This window comes from Cricetulus griseus, chromosome 9 (assembly GCF_003668045.3).
Source record: "Cricetulus griseus strain 17A/GY chromosome 9, alternate assembly CriGri-PICRH-1.0, whole genome shotgun sequence".
NCBI lineage: Eukaryota > Metazoa > Chordata > Mammalia > Rodentia > Cricetidae > Cricetulus > Cricetulus griseus.
The window spans coordinates 8,833,313-8,858,314 of NC_048602.1; the positions used below are offsets into that span (position 1 = coordinate 8,833,313).

The following is a 25,002-nucleotide window of genomic DNA, read 5'->3' on the forward strand; positions in this document are numbered from 1 at the left end:
TATTCTTCCCCTAACTCAATATTCCTGCTCCCTCAAGCCCTCCTCTCCTCTCCTCTCCTCTCCTCTCCTCTACTCTACTCTCCTCTCCTCTCCTCTCCTCTCCTCCCCTTCTCTTTCTTCTAACTCCCTCTCCCCTTCCCCATTAGCTTAGGAGATCTTGTTTCTTTCCCTTCTCCGGGGGGACCATGTAGGTCTCTCTTAGGGTCTTCCTTGTTTCCTAGCTGGCAGTGTGGATTGTAGGCTGCTTCTTCATTGCTCTAGATCTAAAATCCATACATGAGTCAGTACATACCATTTTTGTCTTTTTGCGACTGGGTTACCTCACTCAGGATGTTTTTTTTCTAGTTCCATCCATTTGCCTGTGAATTTCAAGATTCCATTTTTTTTTTTCCATTGAGTAGTACTCCATTGTGTAAATGTACCACATTTTCTCCATCCATTCTTCAGTTGAGGGCCATCTATCACCTAGCAATTTTTGAAGATCATTAAGAGTCTGATATTGATCCCTCCTGATCTGTACTTTTTGTGGTCTAATTTTCTGTAGATCTATTTTATATCCTAAATAATTGATAGAATCTCCTCCTAGTATTTTTTTCGGGGGCAATTTGTAATCCCCAGTGAGGTAAAAACTTCCTTTACTTCCTTAAACATTTTTTTTTAATGTCTCTGCCTTAGAATCAGCCAGCAATATATCATCCATATAACGGTAAATTATAGATTGTGAAAACTGTTCACGATTTTTTTCCAATGGTTTTTGGATAAAATATTGGCACAGGGGTGGGGCTATTTAACATTCCCTGTGGCAAGACCTTCCATTGATATATCTTGACCAGCTGAGAATTATTGCAAGTAGGCACCATGAAGCCAAGTTTTTCCTTATCTCTTTCTTGTAAAGGTGAAGGTCAGGGTGCAATGATTTCAGTAGACCCAAGATAAATGATAAATGGGTGTTTATCGAGGAATACTTCCTTATCTCTTTCTTGTAAAGGTGAAGGTCAGGGTGCAATGATTTCAGTAGACCCAAGATAAATGACAAATGGGTGTTATTGAGGAACATTTCCTTATCTCTTTCTTGTAAAGGTATAGTAAAGAAACAATCTTTTAAATCAACAACTATAATCGGCCATTCTTTAGGTATCAGAGAAGGCAAAGGTATTCCTGGAGGTAGAGAGCCCATTGGTTGAATTACTTTGTTGATGGCTCTCAAGTCTGTAAGATTCTCCATTTTCCATATTTCTTTTTAATAACAAATACAGGAGAATTCCAAGGGTTGGTAGATTCTTCAATATGTCCAGAATTTAGCTGTTCCTGAACCAGCTTTTCTAGAGCCTCTAGCTTCTCAGGGGTCATAAGCCATTGCCCCACCCAGACAGGGTTAGCCACTTTAAGGGCAGGGCTTTTGGTTCCTCTGTTAGTTTGGTACTTGTATTCTGTTTTTGTACAGCCTGGATGGTTGGTGTCTGTTTTATATAGTGCCTTGTAATATTTTTTTCATAAACACAAGTTTGTTTATGGTTCATATCTGATACTGGAGAAATGTTAATCTGGGTTTTTCATTGCTGCAATAGATCATGACCTCATAGATTTATTGTTATATCAGCCACATATGGCCTCAGCCTTCCTCTTTCTCCTTCTGGCCCTATACATTCAACTCATCTCGTGCTTGGTTTTACCTGAGATAGGGTTCCAATCTTTAAGAATTGAATGTTTACCTCCTGAAGAGGCCCACTTGGATGTCAAGATTCTTGGGTTATAATGGTAATGTCTGCCCCTGTGTCAAGGAGCCCTACAAGCATAATGTTATTTATTTGTACTCTTAATTTTGGTCTTTGATCAGTTATAGAAGTCTGCCATGTAGCTCAGGCTGGTCTGGAACTCATCCTCCAGCTTTGACATGCTCAGAACTGGGATCACAGGTATGTATCACAGATATAGACTGTGGCTAGTTTTTCAAGTATGTGTCATCTATCTATCTATCTATCTATCTATCTATCTATCTATCTCTTATTTATTCTTGGTAATTACAAATATGAACACAGCATATTTAGGTCATATGTATCCCACACTTCCCACTCCAATTCCTCCCATCTGGCATCCTTCTCCCACCTTCATGCCTTCTTTTTATTTTTGAATAATTTATTTTATTTTAAATTATGTACATGTGGAGTGGTCAGTCAGCAGCCAATAGAGCTAAGGTTTTCTTTATTTAGACATACCAGTCAAGTGCAGGCCAAAGCGAGAGGGAGGGAGCTGGAACCAGCGCCGGTAGCTGGGGGAGCAGAAGAGACCATGCACCCGTCTGCCAACCCCTTAAGAAGCCTTTCTACGTCAGCCTAAGACTTCCCCTTACCCCGCCCTCATGGGCATGTTCCGGCACACCTGTCCGGGTACCTGGGGCGGGACTAGAGTCTCCCTACATGTACATTCGTGTATGTGTCAGTGTAGGAGGTCCAGCAGGCCAGAAGAGGACACTCAATCTCCTGGAGATGGAGTGCCAGGCCATGTGAGCTGCCCGTCATTCATGGCTCTGGGCATCAGACTCAGCTCATCTGCAAGAGCAGTGACTTCTCATCTGCTGAGCCATCTCTCCAGCATTGTCCATCTTAAAAAATTAACAGAGTAGAGTTAGTGTTGTCTGTATGTGCATGGCTGTAGGGTCATCTGCTGCAGCATGGGTGTCTTACCATGGGCCACACTGTTGAATACCATTGAACCTCCCTTAGCGGCTAGCACCTGTCCCAAACCCTTCAGTCACGGGTGGGTTTCACCAACTACTCTCTTGCAAATGTTGGAATGCTGACTGCCTTGATCTTGAATGGGTCTGATGCATGTAGTCAGAAGGTGCTTTGATTTCCTGCGGGTCATGTTCTTTTTTTGTTATTAACTTTATTTTGTGTGCATTGGTGTGAAGATGTCAGATCCTCTAGAACTGAAATTACAGACAGCTGTGAGCTGCCATGTGGGTGCTGGGAATTGAACCCAGGTCCTCTGGAAGAGCTGCCAGCGTTCTTAACTGCTGAGCCATCTCTCCAGCCCTGAGGGTCTTGTTCTTGTTATAGCCAGAACTCACTATTTTGTGAATATCCTCTCCAAATTCTCACTCTTAAGATATTTCTGCTACTCCTGGGACATTCTTCGGGTCTTCGGAAAGGAGTGTGGGTATGATACAGACATCCCAATGAGGGGTGAGTACTCCATTGTCACTTATTCTCTGCACTTTGGTCAGTTATGAATCTCTGAATTAACTGACATTTAAACAGTTAAAGGGGTAAGAGATGCATCTATCTGTGGGCATAAGAATCAGATTTTGGAAAATGATTTTATGTAATGCGCTCTTAGTGTTGTAGGTTATCCTCTAGAGCCTAGGGCCTTCCTAGCCAAAGATGGATGGCCAGGTTTATAGCACCAGGCATAGTTTCCCTCTAGTAGAATTAGAAGGCAGTTGGTTACCCCCATAACATTCATATCATTGAACCCGTAGGCATATCTTGCTAGGTCAGTCCTTGTTATAGCTGCACTGTAGGACTGTGCTTGTTATAGCTGCACTGCATTAGTAGGACTACTAATGACTTTTTTACCCTCTGAAGCCTGGAGAGCACCTTCTAGTACTTTGAAAACAAAGAAGAAGTAAGCTTCCAGGTCCAGGTCAATACCAGCTACACAGTGACTGTTATAAACATACAACAATTTCAAGTCGTTTTGTCAAATGCAGTAAACATTACATGGTAACTATTTCTTTCCCTACCCTAAACACCTTGGGTTTTGAAGCTTTAAGCTCAAGACAAAGAAGAGGAAGAAGATGAGGGGTTGACCTGTGTATGTATGTGTGTGTGTGTGTGTGTGTGTGTGTGTGTGTGTGTTAGGAAAAGTGTGTGTACACTAAGATGATCAAGAAGTTATTACTGGTGACATGCAAAATAAAACCCATGAAAGATTCACTATTGGTGTAGACATGGTTGAGTGTGAGCCAAGGTTACACTCAGGAGGGTGAGAAAGTGGCTGTTACAGGATCAAAGTTGTTCCTAGATCTTCCAACATGAGCACGGGGTGGAGTGTGCAATTAATGATGAAGAGTTGGGATTGTTCTCCGCTTATCATGGAGGGACTCATGTGGGCTTGGGAGGCACTGATGCCGGTCATCAGGGTTGCACACTGACTCAGAGGCATCTCAGGCTAGCTTGCCTAGTGGTGGCACATGTTGAAAAGTATTCTAGACCTCTGGACTCTGAGACCTGCAGGGAGGGGCAGAGGGCAGAGGCAGACAAAAGAAGCTGTTTGCGGGTTTGGGGTGGAGAGTGGTTGAGTGAGTAGAACCTGGCATGTATTGGTCCAGCAAATGCTGCTGTCTGCCCGGTGCCTGGGATGCTGTCTGTCCTAGGCTACTCTTCTCTTGAATAAGGAGAAAGCAGCTGGGAGAATTTGATTCTCAATGCAGGTGTCAGGAGCAAAGATCCTGATGTTCACACTAGATCCCATGATCCTCCAAGGAAGGATACAACATTAGAAGGTGACTGGGAGTTGGAAGACACAGGGAGGTGCTCTTGGCTTGCTAGTTTCCATGTGAAAGGGCTGTCAGCCTAGAGTCTGACTTCACACAGGGGACTGTTTAGGTTGGCAGTGTCCTGGGACACCTAGGATGAGATAGTTGTGAACTCAGGAAATCCCTTCTCTTTGCTGACCCCAGTGCCCCATGTGGCTGGATTATTGTTATTGGATGGGTGGTAGAGACCACGATTGAGACTAGGGTTAGGATCTTAATCTTACCCAGATGTTGCGGTGTGACCCTGAAAAGGTGATGTTATTGTTCGAGCCTTATGGGACCAGTGAGAACATCTTCTTTGAGACTGTTTCAATGGAGCCTGAACTAGTGACGTCATGAAGGTTACCAACAACAGATGTGCTCAGTGATCCGCAGCTGTTTTAGTTTTGCGGCTTGTGGGGTTTATTAATGTGAAGCTGGCAGGAATTTTCTTCATGGTCTCACCCGGCTTTCACCTCCTCTAGTCAAACTAACCCAAAGTGTCTCCTTTTGGAAGGCGAGAAAGGAGACGGGGAGTTTTTCAAGATGGACACACTCCTCACCTTTCCTCATGCAGGCGAGGCCACCTCTCTGCAGCTGAGGGCAGGGAGCTTTCCTTCCCAATGGACAGACAGAAAGACAAGAGGACTGGACGCCACTGTAGTGGCATCTCACCTTGCCAGTTAATTTGTGTTAGTGCCCATGCCTCTTTGGCCTTGGCTTCCGGTGTGGACATTACCCAAAGGTGGGGAAGCAGAAGTCTTGTTCTCTCTCTCTCTCTCTCTCTCTCTCTCTCTCTCTCTCTCTCTCTGGATCATTTAGGAAGGGCAGACAGCATCTTCTGGAGCAGGGAGGCCATGGCGGTGCTTTCTTATTATCTGTGTAAGTTGTTCCCCAATAAAACAGCCATTTCTCATTTATTTGGGGTCTAGTGAACTCATTACTCCCCTGACCTCACACCACAGGATCAAGAGGGGGAATCTGAGAGGAAGGAAGAAGACTAGCAGGTGTGGGAAAGGGGAGGAGAGAGAAATGGAGCACCATGGTGGTAAATTCAGTAAAAGGCAGGGTATGAACGGCATGAGTGAAAGGAAGAGTCTTCGTTAAACTGTGTGCAGCTATTTACACCAGCTCACAGGATAGAAAGCTGGGGAGATATTGGCCCCTGACCAATATCTGGGAAAGGGAGAGCTGTTTCCTTTAAGGGTGGCTCTCATAGGTCGACCATGCTCCAGAGAAAACCCACTCATCCAAGAGTGTATGGGAAGCACCAAGCCCATGTGGATGGCTTAGGCATTAGGAAAGCTTGTTGCCCTCGAAGAGGACCTGGCTTCTACTCTCAGCATCCACATGGCTGCTCACAACCATCTCCAAATCCTCTCCCGGGGGATTCGACTCCTTTGTCTGATGTCAGTGGGAACCAGGAATGTCCATGGTGGACGATACATGCTTGCAGGCCAAATATTCATCCATATAAAATAATTGGATAAAAGTGCTGAAAGAGACACAAAGCTGAATGGGTAGCAGAGCTGGGGTGAATCTAGGAGGAGACTGGGAGAAGAGAATAAATAAGGCAAACATATATGAAATTCTCAAAGAACCAACACAGAGATGTACAGCTTCAATAATATGAAGACGAATAAAGACTGACGATAAACAGTAAACGCTACTAATAATGAAGCCACAAGAAAAAAAGAGAAGCGGGGACATAGACAGAGGTCCCTGTTGGTAGGCAGTTACTGACACACACAGGGCTAGAGAGACAGACATGAGAGAGCGATATGATCTGGCTGGAGACCCCAGATGCTGTAGACAGGAAATCAGAGATCTCTCTCTGTGCCCTCATTCTTGTCTAGCCTCCTTTTCCCTCACTCACGCCTCCTCTCTGTCTCAGACACCCCCACCACCACCCCGTGTTTATCTCATCTGCTTCCAACACTGGTCATTCCTATTCCACTTACTCTGCTGGTGCCCATGCCTGGTGCCCCATGGCCGTCCATCCTGTGCCTCAAACTTGGTGCCCAGAGCTGAGTGAAGCTTGTTGTTCAGGACCCAACAGGTGGTCATCTCACCCTGCCCCAAGTTCAGCATCTGAACAGCAGGAACTGTCTAGGGTCCCATGGCTGAGCTCAGGGATGCAATTTGTAGACTACTTGGGGGCAGTCCTGGGGATGTCCATAAACGATGATGCCCAGAATTGAGACTTACCAATCTGTCCGTTACAGCTGTCCAATAAGAGCTCTGCAAACACTTCTTGTTAGTCTATTTGAGAATGACAGAAGTCTACAATGATGGTATCTTCAACCCAGTGGACCAGTGGCTTCTTTAGGACTGGAGTTCAGTTCTCTATTTATGGCATTCTCTCTGCTAGGTTTTGTAAATGCCTCTGTGATGAATAAAATAAATACACAATGAAAGAACCCTGGACTGGTTAATTGAAACAGAGCTGCGAACTTTGGCAGAAGGGGCCTGTTGTGACTGCCTTTTGGCAGACTCATTGTCTCTTCCAAGGGGTCCTTGACCAAAAGGACTGAACAGCATTGGGATTTGGGGTGAGGTGTCATTACCAAGCCTTCCTTAAGTGTGTCCTGTTGATCCAGAGTCAGAGAAAAGAAGGGACTTGAGAAAGGGTCCTGCAATCCGGTGTTCTGGTCTACCTGCTATGAGCAGCACTCTCCTCTCATGATGCCTTTAACTCTGGCTAATGTGTTTGTGCTCTAACAGGCAGCCTGCACAGTCATGCAAATATGCTGCCAGAAGCAGTGACTCAGCTGAGTTTCATCCTGGGGCAATCTCCTCCTGCATCCTCTCAGGATGTCAGCCTACTGTACATATTTGAGTAGAGCTGTGTGACCTTTTTTGTTTTGTAGGAAGCTTGAGAGAACTGACTCCTGCCAGCTCAGTGGATGGAAAACAGAGCTGGGATGCAAATGATAGAGAAGTATAACTGGGACGTTGCTCTTGGTGTCATGGGAATAAGAAAGACTGGTTGCTGGAAGGATGACACAGCAGTTAAGAGCACTTGCTGCTTTTGCTGAGGACCAGGATTAGTTCCCAGTACTCCAGGAGGGACACGAACACCTGTAACTCTAGTCTCAGGTGACCCTCTTCTGGTCCCCCAGGCAGTGCATGTTCACAATGCACATCTGGATAAACACACACCACACCCACACACACACACCCACACACATGACACACACACACATACCACACACACACACACACACACACCCACACACACCACACACACACAACACACCACACACATACCACACAAGACACACACCACACAAGACACACACACAACACACCACACACATACCACACACATATACACACACACCACAAAGCACAAACCATACACACGCACACAACACACCACACCACACACACACCACACACCACATACCACACACACCGATACACACACACCACACATACACCATAAAGCACATACACACATACACACACACACCACACAATACACACACACCACATATACACACTACACATACACCACACCACATACACCACACTACACACACACCACACACTGCACACAACACACACCACACCACACAGACAACACACACACATCACATCACACACACACACACACCACAACACACACACACACACCACACACCACACACATCACACACATACACCACACACATGTAAATAGATTTGAAATAAGACACATGAGAGGATAACGACAAATTAAATAACATAAAACAGTAAACAAGGTTTTAGAAATATACAAGAAAACCTAATCTGATTCAGAAAGAAATAAAACATCTGTACAGACTTATATAAAAAAAGTAAAATAATAATAGCGAACCAGCCCAGCTAAAAAACATATCTAAGCATCAGTGGCTTCAAAATGAATGCAATCAAACATGTTCAGAGTCATGAACACCAACTCTTTTTAATTTTTCCAATTAGTTCAAGAGAGATTATTTTCTAATTTCTTCTAAATTTCACTATCCTGAGACCAAAGCCAGATTAAGCCTATATATACAATTGCTAAAGAAAGTGGACTAAAATACACTCAGTAAAATACTAGGTGTTAAATTCAACATCATATAGAAGGGATTATACAGGCACGTGACAACATTATACAGATAATGACAGCATTAGTTTCTCCCGGGAACACAGGAGTTGTTCAACATGAGAAAAGTAGAGTCAATATCAGAAGAAAAATTTACATGCTTCTCTGAGCTGCTGGAGAAAAAGAAGGTCACCAAATCTAAAATTCTAATGGGGCTAAGAGAAATGGCTCAGGAATTTGATTCACACCACCCACCTGAAGGTTCACAGTTTGTAATTCCACTTCCAGGTCATCCGATACCCTCTTGTGGCCTCTGTGGTTCACAGACTTATATGAAGACAAAACACCCGTACACACAAAACAAGTAAATAAAAAATGTTAAAAGTCTGTCTATTACATTTATGTTCTGTAACATGTTGGTGCAGAATTTATCATAGTGTTCTCTTATAATCCTTATTTCAAATTTATTCATTTACATACATTTATTTTCATTTATTTTTCTGAGGGGACCAGACCCTCACTCAGCCCCCTGCTTTAGCAGCCATGACAGGCTGCAGAAAAGATCCAGCAAGACAATGGCCCCTGACTCAGCAATATGTGCTTAGTTTCTGGCCTTCTGACCTTGCAGGAACTGCCCTAATCACTAGGAGGTCAGATACTGTCCACGTGGCAAGCAACCAATCAGAAGTTAGCTGTAGGGCTCTGGACATGCAGAACATAACAACCACCCTGGGAGGGCCTATAGGCCATAGCAACCAGTTGACCAATCAACACAGGACAGGTTGCCCAAGCCCGGAAGTGCACCAATGCTGAGACTGTTGCGTACCCCTAGACACTCCCCTTGCACACCCCAATAAATTCCCCTCCTCGAAGTCCCCCCTGGTCCTTCTCACTCCATCAGTGATGAATGAATGAAGGGCCCTGAGTTAAGACAGTTAACTCATTAATAATAAAAGACTCTTTGTTTTTGTATTGGAATTGGTCTCTTGGCGATTTGGGGGTTCAGAATTTGGGCACATTTTCCTTCATATATTACCTCCCATCCACAGTTTCCTCTCTCTCTCTCCTCTCCTGCAAGTCCCTTCCCCACCTGTCCTCTCCTTCTGATCCACTCCTCCGTTACTCTTCAGAAAAGAGTCATAACAAGTTATGAACAAGTTCAGAACAAGTCATAACAAGTTACAATAAAATGAGATACTTCCCTCATATTGTTAGACCCCCGAAAACTCAAGTATCCGGGGTCCCAGGCCACGTTCTCAGTCACCCCAATCACCAGGCGGATTCGAGAGCTTGCTGCAAACTGCACGAGGCTTTATTGTAATTTAACGAGCTAACCCCATGTTAGCTCGGGTCTTTCACCCACCAGCCATGGCGGATGGCTAGAAAAGACAGTTTGAAGCCGCTGCACACAGATCTTTATAGGGCAGTGTAAGGGGAGTGTCTAGGGGTACGCACAGGCTCAGGATTGTTGTGCCTCCAGGCTTGGAGGGCTTGCCCTGTGTTGATAACTGGTTGTTATGGCCCATAGGCCCTCCCAGGGTGGTTGCTATGCTCTCTACGTCATTGCTGTGCACTTGTTCGTAAAGCACACCCAGGGCCATAAAGCATAGCGCCACCAGCTAACTTCTGATGGGTTCCTTGTCACGAGACAGGCATCTGACCTCTAAGTGACCAAGGCAGGTTTATGGCAAGCACGTGTTCGGCCATTATGGCTGCCGAAAGGGAAGCTGGTCCCTTCAATATCAAGGCTGGATGAGGCAATCCAATAAGAGGAAAAGGTCCCCAAAAGTTGGCAAAAGAGTCAGAGACAGCCCCCTGCTCCCACTGTTAAGAGTCCCACAAGAACACTAAGCTAGGGGCTGGAGAGATGGCTCAGAGGTTAAGAGCACTGACTGCTCTTCCAGAGGTCCTGAGTTCAATTCCCAGCAACCACACGGTGGCTCACAACCATCCATTATGAGATCTGGTGCCCTCTTCTGGTGTGCAGATATACATGGAAGCAGAATGTTGTATACACAATAAATAAATAAAATCTTTCAAAAAATCTGAAATTGGAACTTGCTTTTTTTAGTGCAGGTTTTCTTTTTTTTCTCTGTGTGTGTGTGTGTGTGTGTGTGTGTGTGTGTGTGTGTGTGTGTGTTTCTCTGTGCAAAGAAACAGGTGAGATGCATCTCAGCTTTAATCATGTTTCCATTCTCCTGTTCATATTACGCTTCCTTCTTCCATGCACCAAGGTTTGAGACTCTGTTACATCTCTTTTTGAGATTTACCCATTTCACAATGGATGCATCCATGCAAACCTTCACGGCATACCACAAATGCATGGAATTTTCATTTCTCCACCATAAAGGAAATTTTAACTGGGGACTTTTCCCACATACTGATCAGTTTTTCAGTTTCCCTGGTTATTGGCTTTTAGCTTCACTTGTTAGGACCAGAAATGGTCTTTGTGTAGGTTTCAACACTTTCGAATGTATTGCCTCGTTTTCTGTGAACTTGCTTGAAGTCAAAAGTGGTGTTTGTTCCCCATGCAGCTGAGAAGGGGGGATCTGGCCAAGGTCATTTTTGATGTGTGTGCTCTGGATCCCGAGAGGATGTCAGAGGAGATTGCCCCAGGATGAAACTCAGCTGAGTCACTGCTTCTGGCAGCATATTTGCATGACTGTGCAGGCTGCCTGTTAGAGCACAAACACATTAGCCAGAGATAAAGGCCCCATGAGAGGAGAGTGCCACTCACAGCAGGTAGACCAGAACACCGGATTGCAGGACCCTATCTCAAATCCTTTCTTTTCTCTGACTCTGGATCAACAGGACACACTCAAGGAAGGGTTGGTAATGATATCTCAGGGCAAATCCCAATGTTGGTCTTTGGCCGAGGACCCCTTGGAAGAGACTGTGAGTCTGCCAAAAGGTTCACAGCTCTGTTGCAATTTACCAGCACAGGGAGTTTCCTCCATTTGTTTATTCATCACAGAGTCCTTTACTAATCCAACAGAGCCCGTGCCATACCTTTGCACGCAAACGTGCAGAGCTGAATTCAGTCCTACAGACCCAAAGGAGCCAATGGTCCACTGTGTTGGAGAGATCATTGTTGTAAAGTCTTCACAAAAAAATAATGATGATGATGATGATGATGATGATGATGATGATGGTGATGATTATATAGCCTCTGAGAAGTAAGTGTTTGTTCAGCTCTTATTGGATAACTGTGAAAGAGTGATCAGTGAGTCTCTAGTCTGGACAGCATCTCTCACTGACATCATTTCCAACTGGAGAAATGAAAGAGGTAGAGGGCTGCCCCCGGTTGTCTCCAAGTTGCATCCCTGAGCTCAGCCATGGGACCCTAGACAGTTCCTGCTGTTCAGATGCTGAACTTGGGGCAGGATGAGATGACCACCTGTTGGGTCCTGAACAACAAGCTTCACTCAGTTCTGGGCACCAAGTTTGAGGCACAGGATGGACGGCCATGGGGCACCAGGCATGGGCACCAGCAGAGTAAGTGGAATAGGAACGACCAAGTTGGAAGCAGATGAGATAAACACGGGGTGGTGGTGGGGGTGTCTGAGACAGAGAGGAGGCGTGAGTGAGGGAAAAGGAGGCTAGACAAGAATGAGGGCACAGAGAGAGATCTCTGATTTCCTGTCTACAGCATCTGGGGTCTCCAGCCAGATCATGTCACTCTCTCTTGTCTGTCTCTCTAGCCCTGTGTGTGTCAGTAACTGTCTACCAACAGGGACCTCTGTCTATGTCCCCGCTTCTCTTCTTTTCTTGTGGCTTCATTATTGGTAGCGTTTACTGTTTATCATCAGTCTTTATTCGTCTTCATATTATTGAAGCTGTACATCTCTGTGTTGGTTCTTTGAGAATTTCATATATGTTTGCCTTATTTATTCTCTTCTCCCAGTCTCCTCCTAGATTCACCCCAGCTCTGCTACCCATTCAGCTTTGTGTCTCTTTCAGCACTTTTATCCAATTATTTTATATGGATGAATATTTGGCCTGCAAGCATGTATCGTCCACCATGGACATTCCTGGTTCCCACTGACATCAGACAAAGGAGTCGAATCCCCCGGGAGAGGATTTGGAGATGGTTGTGAGCAGCCATGTGGATGCTGAGAGTAGAAGCCAGGTCCTCTTCGAGGGCAACAAGCTTTCCTAATGCCTAAGCCATCCACATGGGCTTGGTGCTTCCCATACACTCTTGGATGAGTGGGTTTTCTCTGGAGCATGGTCGACCTATGAGAGCCACCCTTAAAGGAAACAGCTCTCCCTTTCCCAGATATTGGTCAGGGGCCAATATCTCCCCAGCTTTCTATCCTGTGAGCTGGTGTAAATAGCTGCACACAGTTTAACGAAGACTCTTCCTTTCACTCATGCCGTTCATACCCTGCCTTTTACTGAATTTACCACCATGGTGCTCCATTTCTCTCTCCTCCCCTTTCCCACACCTGCTAGTCTTCTTCCTTCCTCTCAGATTCCCCCTCTTGATCCTGTGGTGTGAGGTCAGGGGAGTAATGAGTTCACTAGACCCCAAATAAATGAGAAATGGCTGTTTTATTGGGAACAACTTACACAGATAATAAGAAAGCACCATGGCCTCCCTGCTCCAGAAGATGCTGTCTGCCCTTCCTAAATGATCCAGAGAGAGAGAGAGAGAGAGAGAGAGAGAGAGAGAGAGAGAGAGAGAGAGAGAACAAGACTTCTGCTTCCCCAACTTTGGGTAATGTCCACACCGGAAGCCAAGGCCAAAGAGGCATGGGCACTAACACAAATTAACCGGCAAGACGAGATGCCACTACAGTGGTGTCCAGTCCTCTTGTCTTTCTGTCTGTCCATTGGGAAGGAAAGCTCCCTGCCCTCAGCTGCAGAGAGGTGGCCTCGCCTGCATGAGGAAAGGTGAGGAGTGTGTCCATCTTGAAAAACTCCCCGTCTCCTTTCTCGCCTCCCAAAAGGAGACACTTTGGGTTAGTTTGACTAGAGGAGGTGAAAGCTGGGTGAGACCATGAAGAAAATACCTGCCAGCTTCACATTAATAAAGCCCACCAGCCGCAAAACTAAAACATCTGTGGATCACTGAGCACATCTGTTGTTGGTAACCTTCATGACTTTGCTAGTTCAGGCTCCATTGAAACAGTGTCAAAGAAGATGTTGTCACTGGTCCCATAAGGCTCGAACAATAACATCACCTTTTCAGGGTCACACCGCAACATCTGGATAAGATTAAGATCCTAACCCTAGTCTCAATCGTGGTCTTTACCACCCATCCAATAACAATAATCCAGCCACATGGGGTACTGGCGTCAGCAAAGAGAAGGGATTTCCTGAGTTCACAAGTATAGTTGGTAAAGATGCCCCATTTTTTTAGGGCTGTCATTCCATCTCTTGTTCCAGAATCTGTACCAATTAAGTGTCTCTGCACTGATTTTTTGTTTTGTCTAGTGTATACTGAGGCTTTTCTGGAAGTCTGAGAGCACCAGGGCTATACATACAAACATGCTTAGAAGGCAATTGGTCAATGTGACCATTGCGTGAGCAATTTTAGAATCTACTTAAATAAAAACTAATTTGGAAACCTTGGGGCAGTTGTGGTGGTTGTTGGTTTGTAAGACCAGGTCACCCCCTCTGCTAACTACAGTGTTTCAGCGATGTGAGACTCTGGCCGGCTCCCCCTTCCCTCCACTTATAGGCAGTGGAAAGTCTTGGTTATATGGTTACACTGTGCCAATCATGGCCTGACTTTGCAGCCTTCTTAAGAACTTTTGGTACTGGGAGACATCACAGGGCCAAAGCGAAGATGAACACCTGGACCCAGGTGCCGACCTCAGCTGCAAAATGTATTGAACATTCTATATTCGTCACTTGCCAGGAACTCACCCCCACAGGTCTGGATCCTCTACTAACTCCACATCTTTGGATCGTTAGCCAGGAATCGGCCCTCTTAATACGGCTAACTATGTGTCTTCACCAAAGCGTCCAATCCTACAGCCACAAGCCCTGTTCCATCAATCCCTAACCCTTGGGTTCTTTCCTAAAGCTCCAAATCCATGTCTGTGAAGGCCTTTCTCCATCTGAGACCCTCAAGCCTCTGTTTGGATGCTTTCCTCCATCGAGGATGTAACTATCTCTTCAATTCCAGACATTTCCTAATCCACAGTCTCATCCCATTGCACAATCCTGGCACGCCTTCTGTCCTGGAACCCGCTGCACGAGAACCAGCCCAGAGGTGAGCCCTCCTCCTTCCTTTGCAGCTGGTGTCATAAGCAAGGCTGGTGTGTGTCAGGGCAGTAGTTAGGAGGAAAAGTGAGATAATTTTTTAACAGGAGCCAAAGCCACCCCTTAGCCTAGAGTATAAAGGCACACCGTCCCCCATTGCCATCTACCTGTCCCTCCCACTGCCACCATGGTGGTCTCAGGGATGCTGTGGTGGCTGTGGTGACCTGCCTCAGTGTCATGATCATGATGTCTGTGTGGAGGCGGTGGAGACTGTTGGGGAAGGTGCCTCCAGAACCTACCCCATTGCCCTTCATTGGGAACTTTCTGGAACTGGAGACAGGGAAATTTTATGACTCCCTTTCAAAGGTAGCAATGGGCAGGGAGATGGGTGAGTTTGACGTGTGGTGCTTGCCCGGTGTGTCCGGGAGTCCAAGGGCAGAAGTCTGACTAGGTCAGAATGTGGACATAGGATGGGGGACCTAGGAGTATGCACCCAAGTCCCTGACATTAGGACATTGGCAGTGGCCTCTCTAACTCCTGGCATCTCCCCGCTCAGATCAGGGAGCGGTATGGTCCTGTGTTCACCATCCACCTGGGGCCTCGTCCTGCTGCGGTGCTGTGGGGATACGATGCAGTGAAGGAGGCTCTCATTGACCAGGCTGAGGAGTTCAGTGACCGAGGAGAGCAAGCTTTCTTCGCCTGGTTCTTCAAAGGATATGGTGAGGATTTCTCTACGTAGCCCTGGCTGTCCTGGAACTCACTCTGTAGACCAGGCTGGCCTTGAACTCACAGAGATCCTCCTGCCTCTGTCTCCCACGTCCAAAGGCATGGAACACTAGCCTGTGGCCTTTTTTTTTTTTTTTAAAGATGGTTTGCTGTATTTTTAAACTCTCTCTCTCTCTCTCTCTCTCTCTCTCTCTCTCTCTCTCTCTCTCTGTGTGTGTGTGTGTGTGTGTGTGTGTGTGCGTGCATGTGTATTTGTGCCTATAAAGCCCAGAAAAGGGCATCAGATCACATAGAGCCAGCATTACAGGCTGTTGGGGAACTGGGAACTGAACTCCGTATTTAGCAACAGCAGTACATAATCCTGATCACTGAGCCCCCCCTTAACCCCAGACTGGGCCAACTCTTTTTTTCTTTTTATTTATTCTTCTCTCATACAACACATCCCAACCAAACCCTTCCCTCCCTCCCATACTCCCCCACTTCAGAAAAGAACAGGCCTCCCAGGGATATCAACTGAACTCAGTGCCTGTTGGGATCCTGTTTCCCAATCTGCTGTTTCAACTTCATCCAAGCATCTTTTCATTTAGTCATCTTAGCAATGTGCTCCTCTGTGACACCTCCCTGTTTCTTCTTTCTCTGTGAAAATCTTACATGATGTCTGTTTCAGAGCCCCATGGAGTTGTCTCCAGACTCTGCCTATATTTCTCTTTACCCAGCTCAATTTAGAACTCGTCACGATTTTTAAATCTACCCCCAGTCTCCAAATCTCATGTTCCACACACTATCCTTTGATTATCTCCCTGTTTCTCTATCTTGACACAGTCCCTTACTCTCTCTTTAAAGACATTTAATAATTTTGCTTTTTGAGGGTTTACAGGGTTTCTCTGTGTAGCCAAGCGGGTCTCGAACTCACAGAGATCCACCTGCCTCTGCTTCCCAAGTTCTGGGATTGAAGGTGTGCACCACCACTTAACAATTATTAATTATTTTTATTTGGGCTTAATAGTTATTTTTTATTTTGTTTTTTGTTTATTTGTTTTGCCTGCATGATGTCTGTGCACCATGTGCCTTCCTGGTGCCCATGGAGGCCAGGAGTGGGCATCAGATTCCCTGGAACTGGAGTTAAAGACTGCTCCTAGCTAACACATGGCATGTGGTAACAAACTCCATTCACCTAGCAAAGCAGCCAGTGCTCTTAACTGCTGAGCCGTCTCTCCAGTGTCTCTTTCTCCTTTTTACTGTTTTCTCAATATTTTATGTCTCTGACACAAACTCTGAAATTGAATCTTTCTCAAGTTGCCCAGCTCCCTGGCTTTTCCGTTCTTTCTTTTACCCACCTCTCCCATTCCAGCCCTTTGCCCAACTCCACACCCTCCAGGATCTGGTCAGAGCTGCTACATTGCCCAAATGTGCCTCTCTAACCTCTTCCCGTGCTTGTGTTTGGCTCCCCAGGTGTGGTGTTCAGCACTGGGGAGCGGGCCAAGCAACTCAGGCGCTTCTCCATCGCCACATTGAAGGACTTCGGCTTTTGGCAAACATGGCATCGAGGAGCGCCTCATAGAGGAGACCAGCTTTCTCATACAGGCCTTTCGGGACACAAATGGCGAGGTTTGGGGGTCATGGAGCACACGGGACAAGTAAGAGAAGCAGCAGATTCTGAAGAGTGATGGGTCGAGATAGACAGTGGGGACTTGTGAAAGGCACCCAATCGCTGGTGCTCACACCGCCATGAACCGGGACGCGCTTCCTCAATCTTCTTCCCTTTCAACCCTGGAACGCCTCCCAGGTGCTAGAATAGATTCCCATCTTCTACATGAGCCGAACTGTCTCCAATGTCATCAGTTCCATTGTGTTTGGGGACCGCTTCGAGTACGACGACAAAGAATTCTTGTCCCTGTGGGGCTTGATCACGCGAAGTTTCCAGTTCTTATCAACAGCAACTGGACAGGTAACCAGTTCAAGCCTCAGCTGGAGCCCCTACCAAGTATTCCCTCCGAATCCTGACATGGCCACCAGTGCCTCCATTGAACATCCTTCTCTGGACATGACTTCCTCAAATATGCTCCCATCTTGGACATCTAAATAGTGAGATCAAACCCTAAGAAAGGGACCAATACAGAATCCCCATGGCAACTGATTATCTCAACAGCTTCCTTCTGGACCAGGTGTCCCCTCCCTGGTTACCTGAACCTCTGGCAGTTGCTACTACCGAGCCCTTCTGTAAGACTTCACACAGAGCAGTGGCTGCCTCGGGTCCCTCATCCAACATTAACATCAGATTCTATGACACACCACAACTGTATGTTCCCCATGCACATGTCCTGAACTGGTCCACTGAAATACCCAGACAAGGGGCTGGAGAGATTGTACAGGGGTTAAGGGCACGTGCTGCTTTTGCAGAGGACCCACGTTTAATTCCCAGCACCCACAACAGCCTGTGACTGCAGCTCCAAGGGGATCCAACACTTTGGACTCTGCAATCATGTACACGTACACTCACACAGAGATATGTACAATAATTAATGTAAGTATTACAAGTGCTTTTAAACATATCCATATAACTGTTACCTAGTCAGTCCACATAGATGAGCAAAAACCGGAACAGGTACCTTTTTAAAAAAAATACTTTATTTATTTATTTATTTATTATGTATACAGTCTTGTGCCTGCATGCCAGCAGAGAGTACCAGATCTCATTCAAGGTGGTTGTGAACCACCATGTGGCTGCTGGGAATTGAGCTCAGGACCTCTGGAAGAACAGTCAGTGCTCTTAACTGCTGAGCCATCTCTCCAGCCCCCCTGCCACAGGTACCTTAACTGAGACTCCAAACACAAGGACCTGGATAGATTATCTACACACACCCACAGGTGTGTTGACCTGAATAGATTTTCTACACACACCCACAGATGTGTTCTTCAGCCAGAGCCATTCAGTGAACCTCGAGGAAGTACTCAAGGCAATGCCCTTGAACACCCAAACCCTTGCACCCACGTTTTTCTCCACAACGGCAAACAACCTCATTAATGTCCAAACTCATGCACAGCAGCCCACAACCCAAATGCAGAGTTATCTGTGCTAGCCTGGCCTTCCTGAGTGCCAGCCACCTGTGGGGTTGCCACAGAAGACCCACCCAACAATAACACACCAAGATGTCTTTCTAGCTAACCTCATCTGAATATGTCCATCGGTTTCTGCCTTTATCAGTCCTTACCCTAATATCTGATGCCCCAATCCATCTTTACCCAAATCAGGGATTAAGCCCATGTGGAAACATAACATGTTCCCTTCAACCACCAGCTAAATACCTGGAAACCAGGGGAAGGCTTTGAAGCCTTCTCTGCTCCTACTCAGGTCTTATGTATCTTGGGTCCTGATGCTGACAGCTGTTTTCCCATCATTTCCTGTCTCCCATCTCATTAGCTCTTTGAGATGTTCTATTCAGTGATGAAGCACCTGCCAGGATGCCAGCACCAGGCCTATAAGGACTTTCAGGGACTGGAGGACTTCGTAGCCAGGAAGGTGGAACAGAACCAGAGCACCCTGGATCCCAGTCCGCCTCCACCCCCCGGGACTTCATTGACTCATTTCTCATCCGCAGGCAGGAGGTGCTCCCAGTAGCTATGGTGGATGGTTCAAAGCCGCACTTTAGCCTCCAGAATAGTAATCCTCATCTTCTCCTCACAATTACTGTCACTCACCTGTCTACCCCAGCCCTTATGCAGGAGGACAAGTGTGCAAACATGCACACCAGCGGCTCCCACAGCGCCACCAGGTGCCAGGCCCTGGTTTTCAGTGTTTGACCGGACTCACCCATTTAGAACCAGCACAGGCGTGGGGGGCACATTCCATTCTGACCCTAGATCTAGAATTGGGAGAATGCAACCCAGGAAGGTTAGGCTTCTTGTCTGGGGTCAGGCAGCCAAGGAGCAGAGTAGTCTGGCTGAGACCTGGTCTCTCTGGCTCCAAGGCAGGGTCCTTCAACCAGAATTCTCTCTAATCTCCCTTACCCTGGTCCTCAGATATGCCCATGTGCATAGGTGACCTGGCTTTAAAATGTGAGGCACCACAGTGGGGCCTCACGCTCACAGGGATGCCCACTTTTCGTCCTTGAGACAGGAGGATTTATGTAATCTGTGTTTCCAAGGATGGAAAGTGATGCTGGGGAGAGTCTCAGGGACCAAGAGTGCTCAATGCACAGGCATGGGGACCCGATTTTGAATCACCAGAACCCTTGTGAAAAGCCATGCAGGGGCATGGGTATGTGTGACCTCGGCATCGGGCGTGGAGACACGTGGAATCCAAGAGCTTGCTGCACAGTCAGCCAGGTTCAACACCAGGCCCTGTCTCAAAGAAATAATACTTTCCTCTGGGTCTGGGCACCAGCATGCACACATGTACCTGAAAATCACACACACACGCGCACACCCACACACACCCACACCCACACACACACACACACACACACACACACACACACACACACACACACGTAGGGGAGGCTGTAGCCACGCCTACTTAGGGGCTGGCTACAGGTGTGCCTGACCATGCTTTGTCAGGGTGACGTAGTGTGACTGCGTTTTCTCTTTCAGTTTCTCTTTTGGGCTTGCGTACAGACCATTGCCACGCCGGCTGGCTAGGTCGCTCTCCAAGGAAAGCTTTTCCCTATTAAATACCCTTATATTTCTACCTGACTCCGTATTGATAATTTCCCACTATACACACACTTGAAAAGGAGTAAGATGTGGGGTCACTCCAAAATCGGATTTTCCATCTCATGGGAAGTGACCACTTCTACGCTTCATTGCCTTTTCATGTCTATCCTCTCTTTTCTCGGCCTTACCTCCTCCTGCCTTTTAAAGCATCATTATTATTGAGTCAATTTCCAGTGAAGTTGCTAGTAAAAGGACAGATTCACCCAGGGAAAGATGCAGCCAGAAGTTCTTGGGAAGATTCAGCACCTGGGGAGAACTGGTTGACCAGGGTCTCTCATCCACATTAATTCTGACCTGAGATATGTGAATTCAAAGGAGACTTCCAGTAGTGCCCCACGGAGTGACAATGCACTTATCGTAAATGCCCCTCTCCCTGTAGGAGAAGAAGAACCCCCAAACTCACCTGAGGAACCTGCTCACGACTACACTGAACCTTTTCTTCTAGGGTACAGAAACTGTCAGCCCGACCATGCGCTATGGCTTCCTGCTGCTAATGAAGAACCCTGACATTGCAGGTAAGCCTACAGGGCACATGGAGGTGGAGGCCACATCCTCTGCTCCCCAACTTGCTAGCAATTGGCTACCCTATCCCCAGCTCTCGCAGGTCTCTGGGGCCTCAGAATGTCTCTGCTATCTATGCAGAGACTGGAGGAAGACTGATGTGACAGACATCCGGGCAGCGTCTGACCTGCATCTCCAGGTTCTTAACATCTTCTTCAAGGAATTCTGAAGAAGTACAACACGTGACAAGGCCTTGAGGGATTTTTGCATATCAAGAGGACAGAGGATCCCTGGGCCGAGCTGGATTTGCTGAGGAGGAACCCTGGTGATTGTCCAGGGCTTCCTTTTCTGGGTTCAGGAGGAGGAAGAGTTGGTTGGTAGAGGTAGGGTGTAGGTGGTTTTGTGCTTTGATTAACAGGCTTGATTTATTTGAGCCTTTGCTAATTAGGCATGTCATTTCCCACAATGCATGTAGCTTTAAGTATGGGTATGTCCAATCACAGACAGCCATAAGATGGTAAATGGGTTGTTTTCCCTAAAATTCACTCAAAGATACAATTTGCTTTACTCAGCATACACCTAAGACGTGTTCAGGATGGATTGGCCCATTGGCTCTAGTTCATGCTTACCAATGTTGCTATGGTGATGCTCTAGGTCATTGGGATGCATGCGATTGGTTGCCTTGTTTAGAGAAGGGTGTGTCTGGAGCTCAGTGTGAGTTGAGGTCCTTGGGTGCAAGTCTATCCCTGAAAACTACCTATTTCAAGCTGAGTCTTACTAGCTGTTCAAACCTTGGGGATGTTGGAACTGATTTGTAAACTACTCTCAATTATACAAGGGCCCTTGGCTGTTCTTTTCAGGGCATTCTGTAAGTCTCTTTTGCAAACGCATGTGATGCTGGTTCAAGAAGGTTAATGGAACCCTATTCTAGCATCACATACGGCCAACATGTACCGAAAATGATCTACAACATGGCACCCGTAATTCTACATCACCACTGGGATTTGCATATTTAATCTATATTCCCTACATTTAATATTTTAAACAATTCAATAATTCGTTTGTTATTAAATAATTAAGCAATTTGATTTAATATTCCCTATATTAATTTAATGAATCTATATTTAATCAGCCAAGATTCATGAGGAAATTGACCAGGTGATTTGCAGAAACCAGCCACCCAAGTATGAGGACCATTTGAAGATGCCCTACACTGAGGCTGTCATCTATGAGATCCAGAGATTTGTAGACGTGATTCCTTTTGGTTTGCCTCGTAGCACAATCAAGAACATCAAGTTTCGGGACTTCCTCATCCCCAAGGTGCTTCCCTGCCCCACCTGAAGGAACCCTTCATTCCACTTCTTGGGTCCCATAGCCCATCCCACTCGGAGATTTCCAGACTGTCCTTCCTTCTCAAACAATCTCTTGCTACCTCATGACTCCTTTTAAACTGAACTGTTCAGAGTCTCCTGGATCCTGTGTCCCCCCCTCAGATTACCCAGGGATTAACTCTATGTTTGGTAAACTCCTGTTGTAAGGAACATGAGCCCATTTTCCTGGAACTTGGTACTTAGGCCGAAGAGTCTCCTGCCCTGCAAACATCTAGCCGAGGCACACAAATCCCAAGCATCCCAGACTCTCTGTCTCTTGGAGTGTGAACCTCCCAGTCTCATGACCTCCTGAGTTGATAGGCGTGAGCTTGCTCCTTCCTCAACAACCTGTCCCAGGAGATACAGACCCCTTGTCCCTCAAATGATCTTTCTCAGAAAACACAAACCACCACTTGTCCAAGAGAACCTGTTCCAGGGATGTCAACCTCACATTCCCCAATGCTCCCCTGTATTCCCTTTCTCCTCTTTCTTCCAACCCTGTGATCTCCGAGGATATGCTCATCTCTCATCCTGCCTCCCCAGCCTCCTCTGCTTCTCTCTTCCAGGGAACTGACGTTTTGCCTGTACTGAGTTCGGCGCTGAAGGACCCCCAGTTCTTCTCCAACCCCAAATGACTTTAACTCCCAGCACTTCCTGGGTGACAAGGGGCAGTTTAAGAAGAGCAATGCTTTTGTGCCCTTCTCCATTGGTAAGAGGCCCCTGCTCACACCCACAGGGCTAACACTTCCTGGCTCTCCTCTCTGAAGCATAGGGCTGGACCTTTTCCTCCAGCTTGGAACTTGCTTTGGAGTCTACCTTCTAGCCAACCAAATGCAATTTCCTTGTGGACTCAGGCTAAAGGAGAGGCATGATCAAACCCCTTTCAGAGATAGAAAAAAAAGAGATTGACACAGACAAGTCTTAGTAGGTGATCGCAGAACAACCATATTTGAGAATCTGGTTGTTAGAGGGGCTTTAGACTCCTCATTGTGCCAGTCTGTCCTGGATCACCTCCCCTCCTGCACAAGGGTATGGAGGCTCAGAGAGGTCCCTCAGGCAGTGCTGCAGGCCCTTCTCCCTGGGGAATCTAGATGCTAGCCTGGCATAAGGTGAAGTGGCATGACAGACAGTTGGCTTCACTTCAATCCTTCGCCTTCTCCTCTCCAGGAAAGCGATACTGTTTTGGAGAAAGCCCGGCTAAGATGGAGCTCTCTTCTTCTTCTTCTTCTTCTTCTTCTTCTTCTTCTTCTTCTTCTTCTTCTTCTTCTTCTTCTTCTTCTTCTTCTTCTTCTTCTCCTTCTCCTTCTCCTTCTCCTTCCTCTTCCTCTTCCTCTTCCTCTTCTTCTTCTTTTTCTTCTATTTCTTCTTCTATTTCTTCTTCTATTTCTTCTTCTTCTTCTTCTTCTTCTTCTTCTTCTTCTTCTTCTTCTTCTTCTTCTTCTATTTCTTCTTCTTCTTCTATTTCTTCTTCTTCTTCTATTTCTTCTTCTATTTCTTCTTCTTCTATTTCTTCTTCTTCTTCCTCTTCTTCTTCTTCTTCCTTCTTCTTCTTCTTCTTCTTCTTCTTCTTCTTCTTCTTCTTCTTCTTCTTCTTCTTCTTCTTCTTCTATTTCTTCTTCTTCTTCTTTTTCTTCTATTTCTTCTTCTTCTTCTATTTCTTCTATTTCTTCTTCTTCTTTTTCTTCTATTTCTTCTTCTTCTATTTCTTCTTCTTCTTTTTCTTCTATTTCTTCTTCTTCTTCTATTTCTTCTTCTTCTTCCTTCTTCTTCTTCTTCTTCTTCTTCTTCTTCTTCTTCTTCTTCTTCTTCTTCTTCTTCTTCTTCTTCTTTTTCTTCTTCTTCACAACCATCATGCAGAATTTCTGCTTCAAGTCCCCACAGGCCCCCCGAGACATATTGTCCCCACAATACGTCGGCTTTGGCACAATCCCTCGAAAATTCACCGTGAGCTTCCTGCCTCGCTGAGAGGGAACTCTGATGGGTGGAAACATCGAACAGGTCCAGAAACAGGGCGGGGCTGATGAGGTGGGGCCAATCGGGGTAGGGCTAAAGGAGAGCATGGAAATTAGAGGGAAGTCTGGGGCCTGAAGTGGTACACACAGAGGGGGAGCTGAGCAGAGTGATCACCTTCCTGAAGACGGGTTCTTCAAGGGGGGGGGGTGAGAGGCTGCGTTGCCTGAACACTGATGGTAATAATTAAAGCTATTGTTGATTGTGCAAGAATTCCTGTGAATTTCATTGGACAAGCAATACACTGTCTGCTCCCTTAGTCCTCAGAAACCCACAGGGAGAAGGGAACTGTATTCATGTCTGTTCTACAGATAAGATTGAGGCTTAGTATGTTCAAGTCACTGGCCTGGCTTGGGCTTACTCCTGTAAATTCCATTACTTGGATATTATAAGGCAGGATGATTGCCATGAGTAAGGCTAGTGTGGGCTATGCAGTGAGTTACAGGCCAGCTAGTGCTAGACTGTGAGATTCTGAATCAAAGACAAGAAACCAATAAAAGGAATTTTTAGGTAGCACAGTTGGTGAGAAATATTTTTGTGTGGTCAGGTGAAGACCAGGCAGGGCAAGAAAACTGTGGACTGCATTCCAATGCAAGATCATGAGTGGAAGAACTTTTGAAGTCCACAAGGCATTAAGATCAGCTGAAAGCACAGAAACCCTGAAGAATGATGCAACAAAACCAGAAAGCTAAGCTGACAACAGCGCCAGCTGTGTGACTCCCCAGCAGGAGGAGGGAAAGCAGAGACCTCATTTACTTGCATCCGATACACACAGGAAACATGGAAAAGTAAGGCAACAGGATTGGTCCAGCTGCATTCAAAGGCATGGAGAAGGGTCAAAGGTTCTTTTAGCAAAAGTGACAGATGACCTCAAAAAGGATATGATTCATCAATGGGGT

General features: G+C 46.2%; 1 long non-coding RNA gene and 1 pseudogene across 1 annotated transcript; one reads left to right on the plus strand and one right to left on the minus strand.

The window, feature by feature from the left end:
• Positions 1-4,520: 4,520 nt before the first annotated feature.
• Positions 4,521-9,828, minus strand: LOC113837200. Its single transcript, XR_003487874.2, has 3 exons — positions 8,826-9,828; positions 6,728-6,905; positions 4,521-6,014 (listed from the first exon to the last, which is right to left on the minus strand). It is a non-coding gene; the product is annotated as an uncharacterized LOC113837200 (long non-coding RNA).
• A 5,142-nt stretch (positions 9,829-14,970) lies between these two features.
• LOC100772071 lies at positions 14,971-24,058 on the plus strand (annotated as a pseudogene).
• The last annotated feature ends 944 nt before the right edge of the window (positions 24,059-25,002 follow it).